Source organism: Apteryx mantelli, unplaced genomic scaffold (assembly GCF_036417845.1).
Source record: "Apteryx mantelli isolate bAptMan1 unplaced genomic scaffold, bAptMan1.hap1 HAP1_SCAFFOLD_20, whole genome shotgun sequence".
Taxonomy (NCBI): domain Eukaryota; kingdom Metazoa; phylum Chordata; class Aves; order Apterygiformes; family Apterygidae; genus Apteryx; species Apteryx mantelli.
Genome location: NW_027118553.1, coordinates 11,759,415 through 11,784,473, shown reverse-complemented (window position 1 = coordinate 11,784,473; position 25,059 = coordinate 11,759,415). Strand labels below are relative to the sequence as shown.

Genomic DNA, 25,059 nt, shown 5'->3' with positions numbered 1-25,059 from the left:
CCCAGGAGGCAAAGCACCTGTCTGGGGACACCTCAGCAGTCGAAGGGCCTGAATGCCTGGTGTGTTCCTGAGAACTTTTCTGCAGTCTCCCTGCACTGGTTTGACTCCTGTTGCCCATGGAGCAGAGACTCCTTTGGAGGATGAACTCACTCATTGTGTGACTCTGAGGACAGGCTTGACCAGGCAGTACAAATGCCAGCAAGGCCTCAGCCCCACAACAGTGATCTGCAGGACCACAATGTTCTCTGAGCCAGGCTAACTTTACAGTTAGATCAGGTTGGTAGGTGCTTTCTCCAGGCGTGTTTTTAAAGGTCTCCTGGCCCCTGCCCCAGTGCTGCTTAAATATCATGGTTATTTATTTTTTTCCTTAAACTCCTTCAAAATTTGCTTTGCTGCAACTTCTGCTTGTTGTCTCTTGCCCTTTCCTCCCCTTGGCCCCCAGCCAGACCATCCCATCTATGTTGACCAAGCGCAATCACAACCTTGCCTTCAAGCAAAGCCTAGCTGGGATCTCCTGGGACCATGGAGGCAGGCCGTGGTGGCCAGCTCCAAGCGGAACTATGTGCTGCAGGTCCCTACGTGGTCTCAGAGGAGACATAACATGGAGACATAACATGACCCAGGGCAGAGCCTGTGGGCTGACACCAGGGCAGAGCTGGGACCCGCAACTGTGAGAAGAGAAGACCTCCGGCAGCCCCTCTCCATACCTGGGCAGGGAGTGACACACTCGGTGGTGCTCCTGAGAGAGGATGGTGAAACATGAGCAGGGGCACTGTGAGCTGCAGTGTTTGGCACCAACCATCTGTGCTGGGTCTGCGAGTCCTGGCCAGCAGTGCTGGTGACTGCAGCCCCTAAGAGACCTCCAACTCTGCTAGCAACAGTGAGTCCCCTCCACGACTGTCGGGAGCTTCCCAGAGTGTTGCGGCTCCCATCTGTGCCTCATCCTTGCACTGGCTCAACTCTGCTGCCCTGCATGCGGCCCCACGGCCCCACTGTGCAGGCATGGCACAGCACAGTGTGGGTTCAGGGGTGGGGAAACATCCCCCCAGCATGGTCCCCATGACAGCCCTCGGTGACCCGTTCCCCCATGGCCCTCCAGCCTGGCAGCTTCCCACCACTCCCCAGCCCCTGCCGAGCCCTGATTCTGTCCTTGCAGGGTGAGCGGCCATGTGCTGGGGTCTGCTGGTGTCTGGGCCCAGGGAGAGAGGCCAGGCAGGGCTGGCCATTCCCCCCATACAGGTGCTGAGCCCAGCAGGCAGACAGAGCTGGTCACATTCCAAGATCACCCCTCACCAGCACCATGGGGAATGGCCAGTGCTGGAAATGGCTGGTATGAGAGGCTGGGGCTGGGAGGAGTTTCCTGGGGCACGTCCTCCTCTCTGTTCATGCAACAAGCAGGGCTGGATCTTTGTTCTGACAGACGCTGTTTGAGGCCCCCCCATGAGAGGAGGATGGTCTACAGGTCCAGTAGACGGCCCCAGGATGTCCTCTGCATGCTCCCTGTCAGCCCTGCAGAGGACCCAGGAGGGGGCTCGTCCCCCCCAGGGCTCACAGCTGGATGCCCAGTCCTCCAGCTGGGCATGGAGCCTTGTCTGGGGGTGACTTTTGGGGTGAGGACCAACACACACGGTGGGGGAGATTGTCTCAAGGAGATGTGGCCTGAGGGACAGTAGCAAGCTGATATGACTCCCAGGTTCTGCTTCCTTCAACACAAGCTCCCACAAGGGCTCCCAGCCTTCCTTTTGATGCCTCCCTTCAGGAAGGACAATGACACTATGAGCTGGGAGGGTGGGGAGCATTAATCCTTTTAAAGCCACTTCCCAGGCCATGTGGAGAGCTAGGACAGCAAGGACTTCTGGCTCTGCACCGCGAGCTCGCTTTAGTGTACCCACACTCTGAACATTGTCTTGGATTAAAAGTTGGCATTTTTCTCTCCAAGACACTTGCAAGCCCAGTTCCACTTCCTTCTCATCTCTCCCAATCCCTCCTCTGATCTCATTGGCCATTCCCACACCCCCTCCCCTGTTCCCTGCAGAGCTGGTGGTGCTGTTCTGCAGAGTGAGCAGGCTGTGGGGCCACAGGGCCACTCTGCACTGGTCGTGCTGGTCAGGGTGGGAGGCAGACCCAACCAAATGGGGATCACGGCCTCTAATCCCTCCAGGGACTGCAGATGTGGTAAGTGCTTGGAGGGACTATGGAGCATTTCCAAAGCTACTAGTTGTGTCCAGGTGCGTCTCTACATCCAGCACATGGTATTTCATTAATGATGATATGGATCACTCTTCAGTCTCCTTTCCCCATGCCAGATGGGTCCCCACTGCCTCTCCTGGGATTGCAGAGCCCTCTTTTGCCAGCGGACCCCTGGATTTAGTGCTTTAAGTCTAAGTGCCTCCACCTTGGAGGATTTCTCACTTTGTGAGGCTCCACTCACCGCCCACTCTGGGCACACGCTGCCCCAGGAGATGCCCTGTGCTCTCCTGGCACCTCCAGATTCCCCTCCAGAAGGATGGACATCTGACACTGTGACATGTTGGACAGCTGTGGGTATGTAAATCTGTGACCATTCATCCCTTCCACTGTCACTGGACACTGATGGGTGAATCCTAAATCCAGCCCTCGGTCTCTAAAGGATCATAACATGGTTATGAGCTTTTAGCTCCTGAACCCATAGAGAACCCTGTGCAACAGGCCCTTCTGGGGTGCAATTCCTTGGGGCTACTCTTGACACCAGCTTTGGAAGAAAAGCCCAGCCTTCAGGCACAGCACCAGGAAGAACCGACTTTATTACAGAGATTCTGTGAGGGAGGCAGCTCTGACCCAGTGTTAGACACAATTTGATGTGGGTACCAAGTGAGACAGAGCAGCCCAAGTAAAAGTGGAAGGAATCCAAGCATTTGTGTAGCAACATGATAACAAATATTACTACTAATAGTAATAATAGTCATAATAAAAAAAAAGTGAACAATGAAAGCTCAGTCCTGGTATGGGACACAGTGAAAGTCATTTGTGGAGAGCAATGGCAATGCTACCACTGCTGAAAAATGTCCATGAAATCACTTTCCTCAAGGCATCTTTGAGCTCCTTGTTCCTCATGCTGTAGATGAGGGGGTTCACTGCTGGAGGCACCACTGCGTACAGAACAGTCACCACCAGATCCATAGCTGGGGAGGAGAGGGAGGGGGGCTTCAGGTAAGCAAAAAATGCGGTGCTGATGAACAGGAAGACCACAGCCAGGTGAGGCAGGCACATGGAAAAGGCTTTGTGCCTGCCCTGCTCAGAGGGGATCCTCAGAACGACTGTGAAGATCTGCATGTAGGACAGCACAATGAAAATGAAACACCCAAACATTAAACAGACAGTAACCACAAGAAGCCCCACTTCCCTGAGGTAGGAGTCTGAGCAGGAGAGCTTGAGCATCTGGGGAACTTCACAGAAGAACTGGTCCACCACATTGCCTTGACAGAGTGGTATTGAAATTGTGTTAGCAGTGTGCACGAGACCATTGAGAAGACCACTGCCCCAGGCAGCTGCTGCCATTTTGACACAGTCTCTGCTTCCCATGATGGTCCCGTAGTGCAGGGGTCTGCAGATGGCAACAAAGCGGTCATAGGCCATAACAGTGAGGAGAGAAAACTCTCCTCCAAACAAAAAGAAAGCCAGGAAGACTTGTGCAGTACATCCTGAATAGGAAATGGCCCTGGTGTCCCACAGGGAATTGGCCATGGATTTGGGGACAGTCATGGTGATGGTGGCAAGGTCGAGGAGGGAGAGGTTGAGGAGGAAGAAGTACATGGGGGTGTGGAGGCGGTGGTCGCAGGCTACGACTGCAATGATGAGGCCGTTGCCCAGGAGGGCAGCCAGGTAGATGCCCAGGAAGAGCGAGAAGTGCAAGAGCTGCAGCTCCCGCTTGTCTGCAAATGCCAGGAGAAGGAACTCGTTGAGGGAGCTGCTGTTGGACATTTTGCTATCTCCAGGCGTGGGGGACTGTCCAAAGAAGAAAAGACATTGGGAAGTTAGGAGAGATTTTTCAAGCAAAGGAAACCCCCAAATGTTCCAGTTCTCATGCAACTCCCTCCCACTGCCTCTTTCTTTATTGACAGGATCTGTGTGCAGCTCCCTTGCTTGAGCACCAGTTTGTGCTCACTGAGTGTGCTGTGGGGGGCAGGAAGCTCTGCCCATGGGCTCCAGAGGAGCCTGTTCTGCTGTACAGTAGTGGGAATGGGGCAACGGGGGTCACTAGCTCTGACATTCACAATTTCTGTCAGGTGAAATCCACCGTCATGTAGAAAGGCTTTTCAGCATCTTCACTCCGAACTGTAAAGAATGAGGGTTGAGGAACAGAGCTTTAGGGATTTTTTAATATTGTTTATTTTCTTGTAGATGTCCTTGTCACCCCTGAGGAGTATTCCCTGAGAGTAGAAATCCTTGGCAGGAAAATGGATTCACTGTCCCTTGCTGCAGAGTGAGGACAGCTACTTTGTCTATTATTCTTGTTCCCAGCTGTCCTGTGCTTGCAACTCTTGGAGCTGGAGGATGATCACACTCATATGTAGCCTTAAAGAGAAACCAGCCCCTGCTGAGAGCAGACGAGTCCAGTTTCAAAACCGCAGCTCTCCAACCATCTCTCCCTTTCTCAGGGCACCAGAGGGAGGTCTCCACACTCCCCTTCTAGCCAAGGACACACTGGGCTCTTTTCAGATGCCCATATACAGTTTCCCAACACCATTTCCATACTCTCAGCATCTCTGGCAGATTCCTCACGGGTCTCTTGGACATCAGAGAGATGCTGTGAGGCAGCAGTGCCCTTCTGGAGGGCAGCTAAAAACCTGGCAGAAAATGACAGGGAAATGGTCAAAGGACATTAAGGACTGAAGATGGGCTCTCCTTAAGGGAGAGTCGGCTCAATTCCCAACCCCACAGACTGCATTTACTGCAGCCACCGAGGCTAGAAGGGTGCTGCAGACACCTCACTCCCAAGCAGACCCCTCTCATGCACAACTCGCAGGGCAGGTGTCTGAACTGCAGCTGAAAACCTTGAACCCCAGGGAGCCCGAGAGAAGAGCAGGAGCAGCATGGAGAGGAGGGGAAACAATGAGCAACCCCATGATCCTGCTGCCAAGGGAGGCAAGGAGAGAGGGGCAGATGGGCACTCAGGAAAGCCCTCACCTTACCAAGCTGGGCATGCTGCTTCACAGATGTTGACAACGCAGGGCAGTCTCTCTCAGCCCCTGGACTCCATGGCTGTCAGGGCAGAGGCTTTGCTGGGTGCAGAAGAGACATGGGGGGCTTGCTCGGAAGAAGCTGTCTGCATTGGAGAGACTGAGTAAGACTTGCTCAAATCCATTCTCCCAGGACAATTCTGTTTGGAGTTCCCTCTCATTCCCTGCCCATCTCTGCCACCCGGCACTGTCCCTGCTGCCAGCTCTTACTCTGTCCCAACATCTTTTCCTTGCCGCTGCTCACAGACCCCATCCCACCCTCTGTGGGCTCCATTCTGCCTTACAGAAACCTCCCAGGACAGGGCACTGGGCACAGGTATCTCTGTTCTCACAGGTGCTAAAGAGCAGGTCAGAACAACTCTTATAAAGCAGTCAAGGTGCGGCTGGTGCTGTCTGTAGGCTGGGGTGGGGTTGAAGGGGGTTTCCTGAAGTTTCTCACAGACCAGAGGTCACTGAATTCATGACTGAATCTATCAGTCGTAGGATGGGATGGGTTTAGAAGATCCCTCCAGGAACCTCAGTAGCATTGCCCTGCAGCCAGAGACTTACCATGTCAGGAGCTGTGAAGATTCCTCCCACAATGAGCTCTCCTCTCTCCTCCCACTCTACACTGCCTTTCACTTCTCTCTGCCTTCTCTCATCTCATGTCAGCAGCAGCAGGCAGAGCCCAGAGCCCTGCTGCTCTTTGCAGAGGAGCTGCCTCTGGACACAGCTGTCTCAGCAATGCTGCCAGGCTGCCATCAGCTCCTTCCATTGCAGGAGCCTGGCCCTGCCCAGGAGCAGGGGCCCAGCTGAAGTCCTGACTTCCTCTGTCCCTTGTGCTCCCTCCTCCTGGGAAATGTTCCCTGAAGAAGACTAAAATCATCACCATTGGTCTCTTCCTCAACACTGAAGGGAAACTGATTCCAGCATTACAATTTGTCTCATCACAGGGTGGTTATCTGCAAGAGATGGAAATGTCTCGCTCCTAACTAGGCAGGAAGCTACTCGAGGACAAGAAGGGAGGTCATTTACCCATGGTTCAGGTTTTGATTCAGATGAGTCAATCTGGGCATCTCATGCCCATTTAGAAGCCCCAAGGATGGGTGGGATTCAGCTCTCTCCCACGAACTCTACAAAAAAAAAGCAGGAGGGGGGATTCTCCTTGCCCAAGCCAAAGTGTACACAAAATAGGTGTCTGTGTGGGAGATCCTTGTCTAAGCTCACGTTATAATCACCTGAGATGGAGGGTGGGAGTCAGTTGGTCACACACAAATACCTGGTGACAGTTGAGGAGACAGAGGTGGTCCAAGGCATGTGCCAGTGTCTGCTTGCTCTGATGGAGCGACTGTGAGACCAACATCCTTCTGGAGCATGCGGTGGGGGCCAGGTGGGCAATTTCCTTGGCCATCTCAAATGACCCCAGATGCCTAATACTGCTAGAGCACCACTCACTATGAAGCTGTGACACAAGCAGATCCCTACAGCGCAAAATCCTGATGTAATCCAGTGCAGACACTACATGTAATGACATAAAAATAGACTGGCAGGGCCATGCCAGATGTCTGGGGTGTCCAGCACAACTGCATGTTTCTAGCACATACAGTATGGCACCTACAGGAAAGCCATGCCCTTTTTGAGTGGTGCTGGGCAAGTGCCCCAGGGCACCTTCGGTTTCCTCCCTGTGCCCAAACAAATGAATCCTACCTCTGCCTTCGGGCACAGTCTGTACTGCCCACATCTAAGCGTGCTGCATAAATGGGAGGCACATCACACCAAGGTCTCCACTCACGTCCCTGCGCTCTTAAAACCTTCTAGTTCTCTTCTCTCTGACCCTCTTTTCACCCCCAGATGACATAAACAGGGACTGTGCTAATGATGTCCACAGGGTCACTGGATCACAGGCTGCCCAGGCCAGGGACTTCTTCAGTGGCACCTTACCCTGCCTGGACATTGCTTCACCTCTGTCACAGGCCCCAAGGTGCTGCAGAGTCAGCTCAAGCAGCAAACCTCTTTCCTGCCATTCCTGCACCGCCCAGCTCTGTTTCTGCCTGGCCTCGGGCACTGCAGGGATTGCTCTCTTAGTGGGAACCTCCATTCACCATGACATTGCCACCTGCTTTGTATACCAGCATGGCTCTGCTCTGAAGTGGGGCCATCGCACACACAGTGTCCTTGGCTCCTGGTAACAGGTTGTACCATGACTAATCTGACTGAAACATTGCTAGAGTACTGAGATGTGGTGGGATCACTTGCATGATAGGAGAGCCCTGATGGTAGGGTACAAGCTCTTCAGGAGAGAGCAACGGGGAAGATGAGGAAAGGGGATGCCCTTTGTGTGAAGGGACAGCTCAGACGTGTGGAGCTCCTAACACATTAAGGCAAGGCTTTGTGTGAGAGCTTGTTGATGACATCGCAATAGGAGGTACAGACCATCCAGTCAGGGAGGGGAGGTGGACGCAGTCTCCTTTAAGCAACATGAGAAAGTCTGTGGATCACAGGCCCTGGTTCTTGTCACAGGGATTTAATCCCCCTGGCATGAACTGGAAGGCCAAACAGCAGAGTGCAAGCAGGCCAGGAGGTTTCTGGAGGGCATCAGGGACAGCTTCTTAGCACAAATGCAGGATTTGTGAGGCTTCTTTGTATCTAAAAATTTCAAACAGGGAGGAACTGATCAGGGATGGTACAGTCAGTGTCTGCCTCGCCTCCAGTGATGAAGAAAAAGTAGAGTTCCAGATCCTGAGTGGAGTGAGGAAGGACAGTGGAGGAGCACAGACCCCGGACTTCAGAGGGGCAGAGTTGGGCCTGTTGAGGGGACTGGTGGGGGATCCCATGGAAGGCAGTTCTGAAGGGCCCAGCAGCTCAGGAAAGCCAGCAGGTCTTTAAGGACAGCACCCAGCAAGCACAAAAAGAGTCCATCGTGGTACTCAGTAAAACTAGCAGACATCTTGGGAGATCAGCTTGGCTACACTGGGAACTCAGGACTGAGCTCCAGGGCAATAAGGAAGCAGAAGGAAGGCGAGGCTGCAAAGATGGTATCTAGAAATATTGTCCAGTGAGAAGGGATGGTGTTAGGGAAGCCGAAGCTCTCCTAGGACTGTCACTTGCAGGGAACATCAAGAGCATGAAGAAGAGGTGCTACAGCTTCAGTTACAGTAATAGAGTAAAAAGGAAAATGTTGGCTCCCTGCTGGGTTAGGCAAGGAATCTATTAACAGCAGATGCAAACATATCTGAGGAGCTCAATGCCTTCTTGGCTTCAGTCTTCACCAAGAAGGTCTCCTAGGCTGTTGTGCCTAGTCAGGAGTCCAGAGGGGGGAAAAAAAAGCAACCAATGTTGGGTGATGACTGAGGGAGGGATGACTTGCATGAACTCAACCCATACAAGTCTATGGGACTGGATGGGCTGCACCTGAGGCCGTTGAGAGGGCTGGCCGCTATCACAACAAGGCCAGTCTCTGTCATCTTGGAAAGGTTGTGGAGATCAGGGGAGGCCCCAATGAGCAGGAGAAGGAGTATGTTGTGCCCATCATCAGAAAAGGCCACAAGGGGAAACCAGGGAGCTGCAGGCTGTTCAGCCTCACTTTGGTGAGGAGTGTTTCATGGAGTGAATCCTCTTGCATCACACTCCTGGGCACATGGAGGAGAAGAAGGTGCCTGGGAACCGTCAGCATGGATTTATTGCAAATAAATGATTCCTGACCAACCTGATTGCCTTCTGCAATAAAAGATCTGTACTTTGTGAGGAGAGGAGAGTGGTGGGTGTCATTTACGATGATTTTAGCAAGGAGTTTGACACTGTCTCCAAGAATATTCTTGTATACAAATTGGGCATTATGATAGGCTGGGCAGGCAACTGGATGGGTCAAAAGCTGGTTGGATGATCGAGCTCAGAGGGCTTTTGTGAATGAGTGGTGCTTTACCTGGAAGCCAGTGACAGGTGGAGCACACAGGGGTCTATACTGGGACCTGTCCTGTCTAACACGTTCATCAGTGACCTGCAGAACACAACTCTCATCACACTTGCAGATGGCACCTCATCAGGAGAACAGTCCTAAGCTCGAGGGCTGCCATCCAGATGGACCTCAGTAGGCAGGAGGAATGGGTGGGCAGGGACTTCGTGAAATTCAAAACAAAACAAGCACCAGGTCCTGCCCCTGGGGCAGACCAACACCCTGCAGTGAAACGGGCTGGGCAGTGCCCAGCTGGGCAGCACCTCTGCAGAAAAGAATGCAGGATAAACACATCCAGATAAGATTTGTGTTTCTGTATTCAGGAAAACATCATCACCAGAAGTGTAAGCTGTTAATGCCAACTCCCAGAAGTCTAGAAAGTGGAGGATGTACTCCTACTGAAATCTGCTGATGGAAATCAGTGCAGTTGTCTTCCCAAAGTGACCAAAGCACAGGATGGAATTCAGATTCCTAATTTGTAGAGATTTGGCCCTCATGAAAAAAGAACTAATATTGTAGTTAAGGCACTGAAATGCTAAATCCGTTTCTATTACGAACACTGTGACACCTATCTTTGCAATGGCAGACTGTCAGAAGGCCTGCTATTTGTAAATGGATCTTGATTGCCTTGTAGAAGGCAAACATTTCATACATTTGGCTCAAGATACAAATAACTTTCTCGAAATCGCCAGATTTCACTCTCCCAGGAAAGCTTATACAGTTGTATAATAAGCGTGTGTGGGGGGGGGTATGGGGGGAAGGCTGGGCCTGAGTGAATCTCTTGATCTCAGAAAACACTTTTGGACAAATGTTTTCAGTGCTGTTTGCTGCCGCAGCAAATTCTAGAAGATTCAGGTAGGGTGCCCTCGTGATGACAGTATCCATTTGTCTGGGAAAGCACAGCATTCAGGTGCTTCAAGGATACATAACTGAACAGGAAACTGAAGAAGGAAAGCTACTGAGAGGAAGAGCTCTTTGGGGACATTTGCATGGCATCCAGCTGGTGTTGCAAGCTACCAAACTGGTGCCTATGCTGGACTGTTCTGTAGCAGTGTAGTAAATGTAGCTTTCAATGAGAGTCCAGGAGCCTCCCACTGTACACGGACATGTGGAATATAGTTGGTGCTGTCCTTTGGGCTTCCTGGAAGCTGGTGTCCACGTCAGTGTTGAGCACAAGTAGCACAGCACAGGCAGGAAAGCTGAGGGCAGGCACTGTCAAAGGAATGTGGTTATGAATCACAATTTCAAAGCTCATTTTATAAGAGGTGACAACCTTCCGCCTGTCTGAAGAGCTCCCCAGCTCACAGCCTGCTGTCTCATTTCCAGAGGCTCCTTTGGAGCAGGATCCTTGCTCGGGAAGATCAAAGGCCATTGCCTGCAGGTGGTACCTCAAGCACATAAGTAGACAAGCCTCTACCCCATGACCAAAGCAGAAAGCATCCTTTCCCAGGATGCATTTCTCTGGGCATCAGATCAGATGAGCACCACTCAGACAGTTCTGGTCCCCAGGGGGAAAGTGCTAGCAGTAGATGCAGGCACTGACTAGACATTGCTGGTAGATGACCACAGAGGCAGCCATCACATAACCCGAAGGGAGATAATCCTCTTATGTGGCAGATGAGCATCCAGCCACGTAGCATGTCTGTCCATGCTTTAATGGTTCTCAAGTGCTTCCACTAAAGGTATAATAATGCTGTAATACGGGGATGCCAAAGAACAGAATCCATTTCCTGCCTAAAAGTAAGAAGGAACAGAACAGCACCAAGTCTATTTATGCTATAACTTTCTCCTTAAGAAAAAGGCACAGATGTACAAATAGAAGTGTTGAAATGCTTTTAGCGCCTGCAGTGCAGCATTACAGGCTGCAGCATTGTTTATATTTGGTGACTGTACCCAAATAAAGGAAATGTTTTTATGAATCAACAAGTGTATAATAACTGTTTCTCTTGAGTACAATGAAAGAAAAGAAACACATTTCTTTCCACCAAAACAAACAAACAAACAAATAAAAAAATCGGCTGCATCACAAAAAAAAGGAGGCTAGAAGAAGGGCATGAGGTGCAGCTAGGCTGATGCAGAACCACCTCCTGGGAGCTACAGAGTCTTACAAGGAGACGAAAACCACGGTCTGAATCTCACTGAGGTCAGCAGGAGCTCTTGCCATGGAGAGAGGTTTATGAACAGCGTCTTCCAGCTCCCTGAGCTGACAGCAACCTCCTGCCTGTTGAATTTGGAATGGAAACCATGGTCATGCACAACAGCATCATTTGATGTCCTTCAATCTAAAAGAAATGTGGATTTTCAGGCAGAAATAATAGGAAGCACATTAAAAGCAGGCCACCTCCTTACCAGGAGTTCCACCTACCTCACTTGAGTCAATGAATCCTATGCGATTAAAGAAGTGAAAAGGTGCCGGTGTGCATCTTTCTTCAGGGGAGGTGGTGCTAGCAAACAGAGCGGACAGGCCCGGGGTAGGAGCTGCCAACTTCTCCAGGGCACGTATTCTTGCAGGCTCCAGGGGAGACCTTTGCCTGTAGCTTGGCTCTCCCACTGTTTAGAGCCCTGGCCTGTACCATGCTGGGTGGCAATCAGCATTTCTAGAACAATAATCAGAAAATAAGATGTTCAGAAATAAAGTTACTAAGGAAGGCAGAGATGTTAACATTTTTTTCTTTTATTTTCCCCTTCCCCCAACTTTGGTGTTGTTGTTGTTGTTGTTGTTTTTCAGCTGATTTCCTGACCAGCACAGTAAGAGAAATTGAGAAATATAGTTGGGACAACTGGGACAACCTAAATGAAGTCTTCAGCTGTGGGTTTTAACGACTTCCACACTGAAATATCAAAAGATTAACATCAGCTTAGTGGCTTTGAGATAACAAATGTAGACTTTGTTTCCAGCTTTTTCCTATGCTGTTTTAACAAACCCTTTCTCAATTTTATTCCCACTACACAATTCACTGCCATTTTGACAACCCTGGAAGTTGGAAGGGGAAAGATGGTTACACAAACCTATATAGTTTTGGTTTTTTTTTTTTTTTTTTTTTTTAATCTAAAAGGATAGGCAAAACAGTTCTTTGGTTTTGAGTCATTTAAGGAGTGCTGTGTTTTAAATCAGCATGACCTACTAGTCTGTGGATGTTTTTGGTGGAGACTCGGATCCTTCTATTTCATCCGTAAAAACAACGTACTTTATTGGAACTCTAATACCAAGTTTCATCTTCATGACTGCTTCTTCTGCATGTGTTGACATAACCCTCCCTCCCTGACAAACTTTTCTTTACTCTCTCCTCCCCCACTCTCTTAGAACAGCTGAGACTGTTTCCAAAGACCCAGCAGTCTGAATCCAAAGGACGCAGACATTTACCTGTTGCAGTTAAGGAATGTTTCCTCTTGTCTAGCAGGCATTTGATGTGACAGTTCATCTTCAGAATCCTCATCACTGTATCTTGCATCCTCTTTTAAAAGGTGATTAATACCACCTGAAAGACAAGAGATGTTGGTTAACTTCCCTTAATATTCCATATGCCTCACTTGCACTAGTACAGCTTCCAAATTAAAGCTGAAATATATTCTTTTGTATTTTGTGATTTAATGGGAACACGCTATATTCTTAAGTCTTCATCCTACCACACAGCACAGGAGACTGTACAAGTCTCTGCAAAGCTCTCCTGAATATCCTGATTTGGCTACATGTCTTTCTCCAGTGGTGAAAACACCTATTCTCCCAATAAAAAAAATAGATGATGATCAGGAATGCCTTCTGTAGTTCCTAGACACCTAAACGATAGCTAGAATGTATGTACTTATAACCAAATATATGTGTGTGTATATATGTGTGTGTATTGATTATATATATATGTATTTCATGACAGAGCACTTGTGTAGAACAACAGACTTCCCACACAATTGTGGGTACTGTGGTTTCGTAGCTCTCTGCTCTGTGTGGTTCATTTCTATCAGCTGATAAGTGTTTCTTTCTAAATGCAACAGCAGGCTCTTTCTTCCAGTGTCCAAAAAGTCCCAAAGAAGCCAACCAAATCCCTGCTTGTGTGAACTCGGTGATGAGTCTGTTCCACGCACTCCAGGCACCCTGCTGGATCCACAGCAGAGGGTGCCCAGCACAAGCCCCCTGCCCAGCGCAGCCTGGGGGCGGCTCAGGTCTCCCTGGAGAGCCCCAGCCCAGCAGGGAACAGCCCTGCAAGGCCAGCGCGTTTCTGGCCTGTCGGCTTCAGAGACAGAAGTGGCCTCACCAGCCATTTCACAGCCCTGTTGCTGCTGCTCAGCTGCTCAGGCTGAAGTGACCTCACAGCTGCTTTGCTGATGCCCTTCCTGCTGCTGGCCTGTCCAGGACTCAGGCAGAAGTGACCTCACAGCCTACACTCAAGCCATAAACCTGCTTCTGGCCTATCAGCAGCAGACAGAGGTGACTTTACATGAACCGACAGCAAGCAAGGGCCTGCTGACGGCATACGATCTATAGAGAAGGACGTGAGCTCACTCTCAGCATCACAACCATGTCCCACTTTTGGCAGATCAGGTACTGAAGCAGCAGTGACTTCACAGTCAACATCCCAAGCACCTTCCTGCTACTTGCCTATCAGGTGCTCAGGCAGAAGTGCCCTCACAATACATTTCACAGCCATCTTCCTGCTGTTGGTCTATAAGCTTCTCATATTGGAATGACTTCACAGCCACTTTGCTGACCCTGTGCCTGCCAGTGGCCTATCATTTCTTCAGGCATCACTGACCTCACAGCCTACACTCAAGCCATAAACCTACTTCTGGCCTATCAGCAGCACAGGCAGAGGTGACTTCACAGGAACCTACACCAGCCAAGAGCCTGCTGATGGCCTATCAGCTGCAGAGAAAGAAGTGACCTCACAGTCAGCACTGAAGCCATGTGCCTGGTTCTTGTCTATCAGGTACTGAAGTGGCACTGACCTTGCAGGCCCACATCTGAGTCATGTGGCTGGGCCTATCATTTCCTCAGGCAGATGTGACCCCACAAGCACAATCCCCAGCCATGTCCCTGCTGCTGGCCCGTCATGTTCTCACACAGAAGTCACCCTGGGCCTAGGCAGTAGCAGTGCCCTGGCCCCAGGCACCCGTCAGCACCTTCCCCGTGTGATTCATGGGACCTGTCCCTCCTCCCTCCAGCCCTCTGAACCGGCCAGCTGCTCTCCAACAGGGTGACAAGAGCCTGAGGTCTCCTTGCCGATCCTGAAGGCATAGTCCTGATGGACTCCCATAAGCACTGCTGCCTGCTTGTCCCCAAGTGCCTGGCCCAGGGAGTGTGTGCAGGGGTGTTATCACAGCCACATGCTTGGGAGGAACAGGAAGGGCCAGGCCCCACCTGTGCTCATCCAGACAGCTGCAGCGAGTACCTTGGGGACTTGGTTTAGTTCAACACAATGAAAGTCTGTCTGGGTGTAGGGTGCTCCTACACCTAGGTGCACTCCCCGGTGCTGAGGAGCTAAAAAGAAAGTTTCAGGTTTAGGGAGAAAAGCAGAGAAATACTGCAGGTCTCGTTGAGGCCAGATGTTACGGGATCTGCTTCTGAGGGTGTTTCAAGGGTGGCTGTGATGTGACTCAGGTCCCTTGTGAGCCACACATTGGAGGCATCCCGTAGTCTTCAGCCACCCAGGACTTGAAGGTCCCAGGCTGAAATCTTTGCCTGAATGCCCAGCAACTCCCCCTTGGATGGAAGGGGTCACTCCAGTCCTGCTGCCTTCCATCCCATGAGGACTGTCAGGAAAAGACCCTCCTTCCCCCAGGTACTGCTGGTCATGGAAGAAACAGCCTTGCCAGAGAGGGAGTAAATCCACCCGTATTTGGAGATGTTTACTGGTGGGACTCCTGGCCTGAATTCTCCCTCTTTTCACTCATTTCTACTTTCTTCCTCCACCTCTCTGACTGTGAGGTGTGTCATGAGCCCACGGCATGGGCCATCAGAGGAGGCTGTATCCTGCCCCATGGCTCAGGGCTTGGGATCCTTGGCACCTCAGGAGTGTCACAGTCACTTGGTTTAGCCAGGCCTTTGCTGTGAGGTCTCATGCATACACTTGCTTTTTCAGTGCCCCCCCCCCCCCCCCCCAGGCTGCCCAGATTGTCAGTGTGGCCTTGCCCTGGACTCAGCTCTATCTTCACAGTCCTGACCTATTACGCAAGGGGAAAAATACAGTACAGTGTAGACTGAGGTGTGACCAGAGGAAGTATTGCTGAAAAGCATAGAAGGCATCAAGCAGTTTAGAATCACCCTCAGGACATTCAGTCCTAATCTTTTCTCTTTCAGACCAAACTCAGGCTTCATCCCTCAGCCACTGCAGGCAATGGAAAGGGGTATTTTGGCTTCTTTCCCCCCCATTGGTGTGCTTGAGCATGAGTCCTACTGCTTTAAACTTGGGTTGTTAGATTAGCAAAGACATGTTCTAAAATCATAATCCTGGACATGCTGTTAGAAGTAGAGTCAAGGAGAAGTCCCCCTGGTGCTCTGCCCCGTGAGCAAGCCTGGGCACATCTGGCTCCAGCCACTTGGCCAATGGCAGAAATGCCTTTTTGGGGGGGCTATTTTAAAATATTTCCAGGACCCGGGCACTCTGTTGACCATACCATTCTCTCCAAGACTAGTAATCTTCCAATTCTGCCCTTTATTTTGCTCCTCTTTACTTGAGACTGCCAGCATATTTAGTCTGTCCCACTGCACTCCCCTGCTGCCTGCACTCTTGCTAATGCAACCCAGGGTAAGGGTGGCTGTCTTTGCTACAAGAGCACCCTGCTGACGTGCTGTCAACTTGATGCCCACCACAACCCCCAGATCCTTACCCAGAATCTCTTTCTTGTCCTTCTTGAAGATGGATCTCATATTTGGGGGGAAAGGTGGGGAGGGCTGGGGGCCAGGCAGTGGCTGAGGGGCTGTGCCAGGTCCTGCTGCATCTCTGGTCCCTGTGGTGTGGGGGGAGGGGACGGGAGATGGGGCAGCACAGGGGTGGCAGCAGGTCAGCAGGGCAGGGGCAGGGGGCAGTGGGGGCTGCAGCAAGGCTGGTATTTCTGCAGTGCAGCAGCTCTCACATTCATCTCACATGCAAAAGCCCTGCACTGACCCCAGGCAGAAACAGGCCATTTCCCAGGTTCCCCTTCCACCCTCCCAGCAGGACAGGGACATGCAAGAAGGGCGCTCTGCCATATCCCTGCTCTCCGGAGAGCATTTCCCCAGGTCAGTGTGTCTGTACATCAGTGCTGGCCTGCTCAGCCAGTCCTGAACCCTCCCCTCTGCTCCCCGTGAGGCACCGAGCTGGTGGTGCTGCTCTGCAGAGCGAGTGGCTATGGGGCAATGGGGTTTGGGGCGACTCCATACTGGCCATGGTGGTCAGGGTGGGAAGCAGATCCAGCCGGACAGGAATCCTTGCACCTGACAACCCCTACCAAGGGGTCTGTGGCCATGGACGATGCTCCAAGCAACCACAGGGCATTTCAAAGGGCTCAGGCTGTGTTCAGGGGTGTCATTTAATATAGCCCATGGCTTCTGGTTGAAGGAGGCATGAACAACTCTCCAGGTTCCCTTCCCTGTGCCTGCAGGGTCCACATTGCCTCCCATGGGATTGCAGAGCTCTCACTAGCCTGTACATTCAGTGGTTTATCGCTTTACCTTTGGGTGGCTCCACTTAATCTTGTGACGCTCCATTCACTGCCCACCCCGAGGCACATGGTGCCCTTGGAGATGCCCTGTGCTCTCCTGGGGTCTCCATACTCCCTTTGAGAAGGACAGGTATCAGTCTCCAGCCCTGTCGTATGGGAGATACCTCTTGACCATTCACCACCTCCAGGAGCACTGGGCACCCACAAGTGACAACTGAATCCAGCCCTGGTTCGCTAACAAATCACCCCTTGAGTTCATTGCCTAGAGCCCAGGAGATCCCCTGAAAACCAATGAGCCCTTTCAGGGTGAAAGTGCTTGAGCACATTTTTGACTCCAGCTTTGGAAGAAGAGCCCAACCTTCAAGCACTGAACTGAGGAAACCCTCTTTTATTAAAGAGACCATGTCTGCCACAGTGATAGACAAATTCCCAGAAGGCCTCTGGGTCAGAGAGACTGAGTTTGTGCTCCTAGAGAAGTGGAAGGAATTCAGACCTTTGTGGACTAACATGATTATCACAGGGAGAATGCGCAAAGCATGGGCAGGTTATTTCTGCTGAACTAGTACCAGCTGAATCAGTTTCCTCAGGGCATCTTTGAGCTCCTTGTTCCTCATGCTGTAGATGAGGGGGTTCACTGCGGGAGGAACCACTGAGTACAGAACAGTCAGCACCAGATCCAGAGCTGGGGAGGAGAGGGAGGGGGGCTTCAGGTAGGCAAAGATGCCAGTGCTGATGAACAGGGAGACCACGGCCAGGTGAGGCAGGCACATGGAAAAGGCTTTGTGCCGGCCCTGCTCAGAGGGGATCCTCAGCACAGCAGTGAAGATCTGCACGTAGGACAGCACAATGAAAACAAAACACCCAAAGAATAAACAGGCACTAACCACAGTAGCCCCAACTTCCCTGAGGTAGGAGTCAGAGCAGGAGAGCTTGAGGATCTGGGGGATTTCACAGAAGAACTGGACCACAACATTGCCTTTGCAGAGTGGAATTGAAAATGTGTTAGCCGTGTGCAGGAGAGCATTGAGAAAACCACTGCTCCAGGCAGCTGCTGCCATTTTGACACAAGCTCTGATGTCCATGAGGGTCTCGTCGTGCAGGGGCCTGCAGATGGCAACAAAGCGGTCCTAGGCCATGAGTGTGAGAACAGGATACTCAGCTGACATGAAAAAGGCAAATAAAAATATCTGGGCAGCACATCCTGAGTATGAAATGGACCTCGTGTTCCTCAGGGAATTGGCTATGGATTTAGGGACAGTGGTGGAGATGGTGCCAAGGTCAAGGAGGGAGAGGTTGAGGAGGAAGAAGTACATGGGGGTGTGGAGGCGGTGGTCGCAGGCTACAGCTGCGATGATGAGGCCGTTGCCCAGGAGGGCAGCCAGGTAGATGCCCAGGAAGAGCGAGAAGTGCAAGAGCTGCAGGTCTCGCGTGTCCGCTAATGCCAGGAGGAGGAACTCATTGGAGGAGGTGCTGTTGGACATTTGCTCTGTCTTGGTTCAGGGCACTGTCCGAGGAGGAAAAGGCATTGACAGGTTAGAACAGGCTTCTCTGAGCAAAACACATTCCACTCCTCATAGCACCTCCCACACTGACTCTCTCCTTCACCTTGTTCAGGTCCCTTTCCTGACCTCTTCTTTGTGCTGAGGGTGCCGTGCAGCTCAGGGGCCTCTGCCTATCGGCTCCAGAGGAGTCAGCCCTGCTCTGCTGGGGGGTGTAAACAGAGGTGTTAGACTGCCTGTCTATTTGGTGGGGATACCTGGGGATGGGTGCCCTGAGCTGAGTAATGGGGATTTGGTTTGGTGACCCAGGAGGAATATTCTCTTTTCATCCTTGTGAGAGACAAATACAGCACTCATGGCAGCTGTGTCTGAAAGAGAAGACCCTTGCGAGGGAGTCATGTCCCCCAACCTTGCCCTCTTGAACAGGGGTGTCTGTATCTGGATCAGTCACAGCAGCTCCCACTCTGGCAAGGGAGAGAAACAGGGCAGTGAAGGCAGAGGCTGACCTGACCCTTCCTAGACATCCCTGTCCCAATGAGATGGACCCTGTTCTCACATCAGTTTACTATCTGCACTGTTTCTTCAGGCAATGTAGTGGGAGTGGGATGTTACTGCCTTAACTGCAGCTGAACCCCCCTCCTTCAGCCCAGAGGGCACGAGAGCAAGAACCAGACCAGCACAGACAGATGAGGAAACAAGGAGCAACACTGTGATGCTCCTACCACAGGGAAAGCAAGGAGTGAGAGACAGATGGGCAGTCAGGAAAGCCTTCCCCTCACCCAGCTGTGCGCACCACCTCCCAGACCTGCACAGTTGCTCTCAGCCCCTTTGTCACACAGTGGGAGACGGACATGCTGCAGGAGAGATGCCCCTCTCCTCTGCTGGAGCTCAGGCTAGAGCATGCAGCTCATGCCCTGGACCCCCTGGCCTTGAGGGCAGAGGCTCTGCTGGGTGGCAGAGGAGACACAGGGGACTTGCTTAGAGCAAGAGGTCTTGCACTGAAGGGCATGACAGGGAGGTCTCCAAATTCCCCCTCCCACAGCATTTATGGTTCTAGTTTCCTCTCATTCAGGGATCATTTCTTCACTGCTCGGAGCTTTTCCTCCTGGGAGCTGTTTCTCTCTCCCATGGCTTTTCCCTGCCAGCACTCTGCAAACAGGAGGAAAATGAGAGCACCGACTCAGGAGAGCCCTTCTGTTTAAGGTAACCCCTGTCCCTGCCTTGACTGTCCTCTAGAAAAGGCCTCTTGGAAATATTGTGGGGGTGAGCTGGAGCCAAGAGCAGCCCTGACCCAGGCAGCACCCTCTCAGCAGGAGAAGGAACCAGCCGTGCTGGAGGTTGCTCCTTCCACCCAGAGCTTCTCCCCACAGCACTGTGGGGAGTTCCCCAGGCAGGCTGAGTGCTGACCCTCGCAGGAGGCAGAGTCACTGCCCCAGGCACACAGCACCCCGGGGTGCAGGGATACTGCTCTGAATTCCAGCCCTGGAGATTCCTGCTGAAGATCTCCAGCACCATGATCTGCTCTGAGATGGTCTAACTTTACAGTTAGATGAGGTTGGTAAGCGCTTTCTCCTGGAGAGTTTTTAAAGATCTCCTGGTCCCTGCCCCACTACTGCTCCACTATCATGGTGACTATGTTTTTTTCCTTAAACTTGTCTCTTGTGCTTTCCTCCCCTTGGCCCCCAGCCACACCATCTCATCTACGTTGCCCAAGGACAATCAGAGCCTCACCTCCAAGCACAGCCTTGCTGGGATCTCCTGGGACCATGCAGGTGGGCCGTGGTGGCCAGCTCTAAGCAGACATACATGCTGCAGGTCCCTACATGGTCTCAGAGGAGAGCGTATGGAGACACAGCATGACCCAGGGCAGAGCCTGTGGGCTGACACCAGGGCAGAGCTGGGGTCAGCAGGGCTGAGAAGAGAAGCTCCAGCACCTCCTTTCCACACGCGGGCAGGGAGTGATGCACCCAGCAGTGCTCCTCAGAGAGGATGGTGACACAAGAGACGGGGAGCACCGTAAACTGTGGTCCTGAGCACTGAGCATCTGTGCTGGGTATGGGAGTCCTGGCAGGCAGTGCTGATGGCTGCAGCCCCCGAGAGACCCCCAGCCCTGCTAGCAGCAGTGAGTCCCCTCCACGACTGTTGGGAGCTTCTGGAGTGTCGTGGCTCCCATCTGCACCTCATCCCTGCACTGGCCCAGCCCTTGGTGCCCTGGCCACTATGGCCTTCCTGTTCAGCAGCCTCCCACCAGTCCCCAGACCCTGCCCAAGCCTCATCCTGTCCCTCCCGGGGTTAGTAGAAGGCCATGTGCTGGGGTCTGCTGGTGCCTGGGCCCAGGGAGAGAGGCCAGGCAGGATGGCCATCCCCCCCATACAGGTGCTGAGCCCAGCAGGTAGACGGAGCTGGTCACATTCCAAGATCACCCCTCACCAGCACCATGGAGAATGGCCAGTGCTGGAAATGGCTGGTATGAGGGGCTCAGTCTGGAGGAGTTTCCTGGGGCAGTTTCTCCTCTCTGCTCCGGCAACAACAATCTGAGCCAGATCTTTGTTCTGACAGACCCTGCCTGAGGGCCCCCATGGGAGGAGGATGGTTCACGGGCGCAGTAGATGGTCCCAGGACCTCCTCTGCATGCTCCCTGCCAGCCATGCAGAGGACCCAGCAGAGGGCTCGTCCTCCCTGGGCTCACAGCTGGATGCCCAGTCCTCCAGCTGGGCATGGAGCCTTGTCTGAGGGTGACTTTTGGGATATGGACCAGCACACAGGCTGTCTGAAGACACACAGATTGTCTGAAGGAGATGTGCTGGGGACAGGGCCTGAGGGACAGCAGCAAACTCATATGGCTCCTGGGTCATGCTTCCTTCAACACAAGCTCCCACAAGGGCTCCCAGCCTCCTTTTTGGTGCCACCCGTCAGGAGGGATAATGGCACAAGGAGCTGGGAGGGTGGGGAGCATTAATCCTTCTTCAGGCACTTCCCAGGCCATGTGGAGGGCCAGCAGAGCAAGGACTTCTGGCTCTGCACTGGGAGCTCACTTCAGTGTGCCCACACTCGGAACATTGTCTTGCATGAAAGGTCGGCAATTTCAAGCCCAGTTCCACTTCCTTCCATCTCTCCCAATCCCTCCTCTGATCTCATTGGCCATTCCCACACACCCTCCCCTCTTCTGCCTCAGGGCCCCAAGCTGATGGTGCTGCTCTGCAGAGTGAGCGGGCTGTGGGGCCGCAGGGCCACGGGGTCCCTCTGCACTGGCCATGCTGGTCAGGGTGGGAAGCAGACCCAGCCAAATGGGGATCATGGCCTCTAATCCCTCCAGGGACTGTGGATGTGGCAGCTGCTTGGAGGGACTATGGAGCATTTCCAGGGGTACTGATGGAGTCCAGGTGCGCCTCTATATCTTGCCCCTGGTATCACATTGACAACATGAATCGCTCTCCAGTCTCCCTTCCCCATGACAGATGGGTCCCCACTGCCTCTGCTGGGATGGCAGAGTCCTGCTTTGACCACGGATACCTGGGTTTAGCACTTTACCCTTAGGTGACTCCACCTTGGAGGACCTCTCCCTTTGTGAGGCTCCACTCACTGCCCACCCCAGGCACACACTGTCCCAGGAGATTCCCGGAGATCTCCTGGCACCTCCGGCTTCCCCTCCATAATGACGGGCATCTGACACTGTGCTTTAACATGTGGAATGGCCCTGGGTGTGTACATCATCATTGACAGTTCGACATCTCCACTGCTACTGGACAGTGATGGGTGAGTCCTAAATCCAGCCCCTGCTCTCTAAGAGATCTTTACATGATTATGAGCTTTTTGCTTCTAAAGCCATGGACAACCCTGCCTGGCAGGCCCTTTTGAGATGCAATTCCTTAGGCCTATTCTTGACACCAGCTTGGGAAGAAAAGCCCAGCCCTCAGGCACTGCACTGGGTAGAAGCTGCTTTATTACAGAGATACTTTGTGGGAGTCAGTTCTGATGCAGCGTTAGACACAATTTTATATGAGTACCAGGTGAGACAGAGCAATCTCAGGAAAAATGGAATGAATCCAAGCATTTGTGTAGCAAAATGATAACAAATAATAATAATAACAATAATAATCATAATAATAATAGTAGTAGTAATAATAGAAACAAAATGAACAAAGAAAGCTCAGGGCTATTTGGGATACACTGGGATTCAATTGTGGAGAACAAAGGCAATTTTCCCACTGCTGAAAAATGTCCATGAAATCACTTTCCTCAGGGCATCTTTGAGCTCCTTGTTCCTCATGCTGTAGATGAGGGGGTTCACTGTTGGAGGCACCACCTCGTACAGAACAGCCACTGCCAGATCCAGAGCTGGGGAGGAGATGGAGGGGGGCTTCAGATAGGCAAAAAATGCGGTGCTGACAAACAGGGAGACCACGGCCAGGTGAGGCAGGCACATGGAAAAGGCTTTGTGTCATCCCTGCTCAGAGGGGATCTTCAGCACAGCAGTGAAGATCTGCACATAGGAAAGCAGAATGAAAACAAAACACCCAAAGAATAAACAGACACTAACCACAATAACCCCAACTTCCCAGAGGTAGGAATCTGAGCAGGAGAGCTTGAGGATCTGTGGAACTTCGCAGAAGAACTGGTCCACCACATTGCCTTTGCAGAGTGGTATGGAAAATGTGTTGGCAGTGTGCAGCAAAGAATAGAGAAAAGCACTGCCTGTGGCAGCTGCTGTCATTTTGGCACAAGCTCTGCCACCCATGATGGTCCCGTAGTGCAGGGGTCTGCAGATGGCAATAAAACGATCATAAGACATGACTGTGAGAAGAAGATACTCCCCTGTAAAAAAGAAGATAACCAGGAATAGCTGTGCAGCACATCCCAAGTAGGAAATGGCCCTGGTGTTCCAGAGGGAATTGACCATGGATTTGGGGACAGTGGTGGAGATGGCGCCAAGGTCGAGGAGGGAGAGGTTGAGGAGGAAGAAGTACATGGGGGTGTGGAGGCGGTGGTCGCAGGCTACAGCTGTGATGATGAGTCCATTGCCCAGGAGGGCAGCCAGGTAGATGCCCAGGAAGAGCGAGAAGTGCAAGAGCTGCAGCTCCCGCTTGTCTGCAAATGCCAGGAGGAGGAACTCATTGAAGGAGCTGCTGTTAGACATTTTGCTATCTCCAGGCATGAGGGACTGTCCAAAGAAGAGAAGACATTGAGAAATTAGGAGAGACTTTTCAAGCAAAGAACCCCCCTCTTACTGTTGCAGTTCTCATACAAGCCCCCACATTGTCTCTCTCTTTACGGAGAGGATCTGTGCGCAGGTCCCTTGCTTGAGCTCCACTTCGCACTGGCAGAGTGTGTTATGAGGAGCAGGGACTTCTGCCCATGAGCTCCAGAGGAGTCAGTTCGGCTGTATAGTGGTGGGATACATGGGAATGGGGGTGACTAGCTCTGACAGTCACAGTTCCTGTCAGGTGAAATCCACTGGGCATGTGGAAGGGCTTTTCAGCATCTGCACCACCACTTCTAAAGAATGAGGGTTGAGGAACAGAATTTGGGGGATTTTTTAATAGTGTTTATTTTCTTTGAGATGCCCCTGTCACCCCTGAGGCGTGATCTTCAAAGCCAAAAATTCTCAGCATTTCTACTGTGAATCCTGAGAAAAATGGATTCCCTGTCGCTTGGTGCAGAGTGAGGACAGCTTGTCTGTCTAGTTGCCTTGTTCCCAGCTGTCCTTTGCTCGCACCTCTTGGAGCTGGGGGATGATCACTCTCATATGTTGCCCCAAAAAGAAACCAGACCCTTCTGAGAGCAGAGGAGTCCAGGGGCATCAAAACAGCAGCTCTCCAAGCATCTCTCCCTTTCTCAGGGCACCAGAGGGAGGTCTCCACACTCCTCTTCTAGCCAAGGACACACAGGGCTCTTTTCAGATGCCCATTTACAGTTTCCCAACACCATCTCCATACTCTCAGCATCTCTGCAACTTCTTCATTTGTCTCTCAGATATCACAGAGGTGCTATGAGGCAGCAGTGCCTTTCTGGAGGGCAGCTCGCAGCCTGGCAGGACACCACAGGGAAACAGTCAAAGGCCCGTTAGGTCTGAGGATGGGATCTCCTTAAGGGAGAGCCAGCTCATTTCTGAGCCCCACAGACTGCATTTTCTGGAGCTCCACAGATTAGAAGGGGGCTGGGGAATCTCATTCCCATGCAGACCCCTCTCTTGCACAACTTGCAATATCCATGTCTGAACTGCAGCTGAAAAACTTGAACCCCAGGGAGCCTGAGAGAATAGGAGCAGTATGGAGAGGAGGGGAAACAAGGAGCAACCCCATGGTCCTGCTGCCAAGGGAGGGAAGGAGAGAGAGGCAGACGGGCACTCAGGAAAGCCCTCACCTTACCAAGCTGGGCATGCTGCCTCACAGATGGTGACAACGCAGGGCAGTCATTCTCAGCCCCTGGACTCCATGGCTGTCAGGGCGGAGGCTCTGCTGGGTCACAGAAGAGACATGGGGGGCTTGCTCGGAAGAAGCTGTCTGCATTGGAGGGACTGAGCAAGACTTGCTCAAATCCTTTCTCCCAGGACGATTCTGTTTGCAGTTCCCTCTCATTCCCTGCCCATCTCTGCTGCCTGGTGCTGTCCCTGCTGGCAGCTCTTACTCTGTCCCAACATCTTTTCCTTGCCACTGCTCACAGACCCCATCCCACCCTCTGTGGGCTCCATTCTGCCCTACAGAAACCACCCAGGACAGGGCACTGGGCACAGGTGTCTCTGTTCTCACAAGTCCTAAGGAGCAGGTCAGAAAAA

General features: G+C 52.1%; 1 pseudogene; it reads right to left on the bottom strand.

Annotated features, from left to right (window-relative positions):
• Positions 1-14,279: 14,279 nt before the first annotated feature.
• On the bottom strand, positions 14,280-23,421 carry LOC136996022 (olfactory receptor 14A16-like; annotated as a pseudogene).
• Positions 23,422-25,059: the final 1,638 nt, after the last annotated feature.